Genomic DNA, 5,085 nt, shown 5'->3' with positions numbered 1-5,085 from the left:
GTTTCTTCCCCCAGGCAATCTACCTCATGAACAGTTAAATGTTTCCCACTTATGCAAAAAATGTGCAATATTCTTATATTTATTTGTTACCCCTCCATCCAAGTACATCTCTGCATCTCACTCTATTCTATTCGGACATCATCTATAGCACAACTGGTCATACATTTTTTTTGGGGTTGTTGTCTCTGTGTACTGGAAGCTTATGTCACTAAAACAAATTCCTTGTAAGCAATAAAGCTCTTTCTGATTCTGATTTATCTGAAATAAAAAGCTTTTTGTAACACTATACACTATTCCATTCAAAAAAAAAAGCTTGATTCAGTATGATATGATTTCTTTTTTTTTTTCTTTTTTTTTTTAATAAAGACATTTATAATGTTACAAAAGATTTCCATTTCAGATAAATGCTGCTCGTCTGAACTATTCATCAAAGAAACCTGAACAAATTCTACTCGGCTGTTTTCAACATCATAATAAATGATTTTTTAGCAGCAAATCAGAATATTAGAATGATTTCTGAAGGATCATGTGACTGGAGTAATGATGCTAAAAATATAGCTTTGAAATCAAAGGAATAAATTTCTATTTGAAAATAAATTTTAAAATGCAAAGTTATTTTAAATAATAAAAATATTTCAGAATGTTAGTGTTTTTGCTGTACTTTGGATCAAATAAATGCAGGCTTGGTGAGCAGAAGATAATTGTTTAAAAACATTAAAGATCTTACTGTTTTGACTGGTAGTGTATATTAGCCTATAGTTTGAAGATAAAGATATTAATATTAATTAGGTGAGTCTGAGACGATTTTAATTGTGATTTTGGCTCACATTTTCAAATAAGAATCAGTAAAGTGCATAATCTGGCAAAAAATGAACCACAAGTGGCAGGAAATGTGGTATAATGAGGGGAAAGGGAGACATCTATACCACATTCAAAAGGGTATCAAAGTAAATAAGGTAGGAAGTGGAAACAGGAAAGAGGAAATTGTATTAACAAGATTAAGGCTGGGACATTGTGCTCTAAACTAAACATTAAGAATGGTCTGGAAACATCAGACGGGTCTGTGTGAGGAGTGTAATTCTACACTGTAGGAGACACAAGAGGGTGGGTTTGGGGTTTTTCCTCTCACTTGTCCTCCTCAACCCCTAATTTATAGTAGACATAACTTACTGATCCACACTCCGGAGCAGAAGGGGGCGGTAATGCACCAATAAGATGCATGCCAACCGCCGTTAAAGAAGAAGAAGAAGACATCACAAGACTGACTTGGGTTTAGAGGGTATAGAATTTAGTCCAACAGTTCCGTTGCCTGTCAGACCACCATGGTTGTTTGTGGAACCTATAGTGGATTTGCAGTTATTAAATAAAAACTTAAAGAGTAGAGTAGAGGTGGATTTATGTAGAGTTTTTTGTGAACATCTGAACGAGGAGTTTAATGGGTATCTGGATATTTACACAGATGGGTCTAAAGATCCTAAGTCTGGGCAAACAGGGGCTGCATTCAGAATACCAAAAATGGAGTTAAGGTACAGAAGAGACTGTCTGATCAAATATCTGTATTTACAGTGGAATTGATGGGTATCTGGTTGGCTCTACAGTGGGTAGAAGAAACAAGACTGGATAAAGTTGTAATTTGTTCAGACTCTAGTGCAGTACTAAAGAGTTTGCAATCATTTAAGCCAAAATCAAGACTAGACATAGTATATGAGGTACTAGAATGTTACACAAGGATTTCTCAGTTGGGGGTGAAGGTAAAATTTACATGGGTACCAGCTCATGTGGGTGTTAAAGGAAATGAAATGGTAGATGGTTTGGCAAAACAAGCCAGTAAAAAGAGAAGATGTGGAAATATCAATCTTAATGAGTGAAACAGAAGCCAAAACAAAAATCTGGATGGAAATTATGAAAAAGTGGCAGAGTGGTTGGGATAGAGAGGAGAAAGGGAGACATTTATACAGAATACAACAGAAGGTTGGGACAGAGAGATCACTGGAAGGAGTTGAAGGGAAGAAATAATTTTCACTAGGTTAAGGATTGGACATTGTGGGTTAAATAAGTGCTTACATATTTTAGGTAAGCATGTAACAGGAAGATGTGAATTTTGTGACAGTATTGAATCTGTTGGAACATGTGGTACTTTGAATGCCAAAAATATGATCGAGAAAGGATAAAGATGAAAGAAAGCATAAGGAATTTGGGGGGTGCAAGGGAATTCACTTAAGGAACTTCTGGGATTAACTTCAAATGATATCAGTACTCATTTATTTACCTTCCTTAAGGACACAGGGATAGCAAATTGAATATAGAATACAATTTTGGAAATCTAAGGTTTTTTTTATTAATTAAAGGGTGGGGGAAGAGAGTTGGAAGTCTCCATTTTAGTTTTAGTTTCTCTCTGTCTAGCTCCGGTTCACACTCCAGTACAGTAGGTGGCGGTAATGCACCATTGAAGTTGGATGCCAACCGCCGTTAAACATCAAAGAAGAAGAAGACATCACAAGACTGCGTAGCGCTCCTGCTTCTGTTGTGATTCAGCTGAAGAAAGGTCTGTTTTCATCATTTAAACTGTTAAAATCGATGCAGACAGTTCAGACATCTGTACCGTTTTTTATAAGGAGCGTAAAACGGATGAAATATCCTCGAGTGTAATATTATAACGCTTTATGCAGCGTTTGTGATCGTTATTTTGTGCTCGTAAAAGCACAAAGGATGCGTCTCATTTCGCTCCTGATGTCGAGAGTCAGTTTATTATAAACACGAATTTGTTCAGTGGCAGAGTAGTTATATAAAGAAACGAAGCTTTATGAAAGTCCGAATCATTTGATTCATTAAACGATTCTCTCTGAATCAGCGCTCGCTGGAGACACTTTCTGAACAAAACCGTGTACATGCGACGAAAACAACAAACGTGTGGTTTGGGAATCGAGGACTAATCAACTTTGTAATCTGTGACTTTATGAACCGAAAGAGTTTTATGACCTACTTCTTGAGATCTGAATAAGTGTAGTTATACTGTCCACATAGCAACACTGCGTAGTTAAATGCATTATTGTATTGTTAGTGGAATTTTATCCTACCGATGCATTAATTATTAAACCACAAAGTAATATATATTTTTTTACATGTTTCTTTTTACTTTTAAGGAAGTGAAAAGTCATGCTATTCATAAACGTGAGCACAAATACAAACACAGACAAGCACACACACACTCGAATACAATCATGCACACACACACAGTATACATGTATAGTGCCTACAGTTTAATATGACCTAAGCATTGAAATAAATGATTAATTATTAATTTACTAGTTAATATTTCTGCTCAAAACCATTCAAGTTTAAATTATATCATAATTTTAATAAAACATACAAAATAAGGCACAGCCTATATATAGGCCCATGGGCAGAGTTATACTCTTTGGTGCATGATGTTTATTGTAGTGGACAGGAATATTTTCTGTCACAGAAAAAAATGTACAAGACAAATATTGTTAAAATCCAGTTTTCTCACATCCTGTTCAACTGAAAAAATTTGACTGGTTTACTAAGAATACAATTATTTAACACTTATTCCCGAGGAACAAGGTGCATTCCCTTTTCCTGCCGCAATTTTGAATATATTATCCAATATCTCAAAACAAAAAAAATGTATAAAAAGACAACAATTAAATGGAATGGTAGACAACACTTTGGGGGTTCTTGGGACATGATGCTACATCGTAAATGGTTTCCAAATAGCTGTCCGCTATGACCACGATGCATCAGAGGGTTAAAAGTTGGTTTGCATTTTTATTAAAAGGATTCCTGAATTGGAAAGAATTTATATTTTCTCTCCAAATGTATTATTGTAGTTAGAAAATGCTAATAGAATCAGAATCAGGATCAGAGTTGTTGAATTCCTTATGATTCCCGTCCCCATGTATAATGAAAGCTTTTACCAACAAATTGCAAATGTTTTCATGGAAGTGTGATCTATTAAATACACAGGGCTCTACGCTTACATTTGTTTTTAGGAGAATAATTTAACTAATTTAGTAGCACAGTCAAAAAATGTACAGCCTAATAACTAAATACGAAGTGTGTGGAGGTTTTTTATACCTGTAATGCTAGTATAGGAGCATCTTGTGATGATTAAATCAATGACAGAAATGAACTTTACCATTACAAGGCAATGTCTGACTACTTAAAGTGATTGCAGGGGATTTATTTTTTTGTTGGTACAGGCATTTTTTTTCCTTTATTAAAACTTTATTAAAAGGCATCTTTTATGCCAAGTTCATAAATTTATATTTTACTTTTTCTAAATGTAAAATTTAACAATAATAAATCAAATTAGAATAATAAAATACAATCAGGGAGAATATGTGGCACAGAAGAACACACAAGTGGCATTTAGTCTATTTATAGTGTGTTTAACGAGGCTCAGAGGTGGCATGAATGCATTTAAATTAATAATGACAATGTTAAGAGGTTGATGTTTTAAATATAAAGTTTTGAACATAGATATATTAAATAATTTAAATCAGGGGCGTCAAACCTGGTCTGCAGGATGATTTGAACAATAATATAAAATAATAAATAAAACATTATTTAGAAAATTAAATATAGTTTATTCACTATAATATTTCATTTTTAAGTTAAAGTGGAACAAATTGCTTATTTATTTGCGTTGAATGTTACGCCTCCGGATTCGGGACACCTACACACGCACATTTTAAGGCGGCATCAGAATCTCAAGCTGCACAAAGATATTTTGTGTCCTGCAGCACAAAAGCAGTCTTAAGTCACTGGGGTATATTTGTAGCAATAGCCAAAAAAACATTGTATGGTCAAAAATATCGATTTTTCTTTTATTTCAAAAATCATTAGGATATTAAGTAAAGATCATGTTCCATGACGACACCAGATTCATTCAAAACCCTATTCACTGAAACTTGCACTAAACAAAACTCCAGCTTTTTCAGTGGTGAGTGGATTCTTAACTTAAACACCTCTGATTGGCCATTGCGTTCAGTAAATCAACAGATATTTAAAAAACATTGTAAACTGATACCTTTGATGCTCTCCAGAGCTCAGGCTTAATTA

General features: G+C 34.1%; 1 long non-coding RNA gene across 1 annotated transcript; it reads left to right on the top strand.

Annotated features, from left to right (window-relative positions):
* Window positions 1-1,253: 1,253 nt before the first annotated feature.
* On the top strand, window positions 1,254-2,546 carry LOC122143538. Its single transcript, XR_006159214.1, has 2 exons — window positions 1,254-1,526; window positions 2,404-2,546. It is a non-coding gene; the product is annotated as an uncharacterized LOC122143538 (long non-coding RNA).
* The last annotated feature ends 2,539 nt before the right edge of the window (window positions 2,547-5,085 follow it).

The sequence above is a fragment of the Cyprinus carpio genome, unplaced genomic scaffold (genome assembly GCF_018340385.1).
Source record: "Cyprinus carpio isolate SPL01 unplaced genomic scaffold, ASM1834038v1 S000006095, whole genome shotgun sequence".
Classification (NCBI taxonomy): Eukaryota; Metazoa; Chordata; class Actinopteri; order Cypriniformes; family Cyprinidae; genus Cyprinus; species Cyprinus carpio.
Note: the sequence above shows the minus strand (reverse complement) of the source record. Positions and strands in the feature narration are given on the sequence as shown.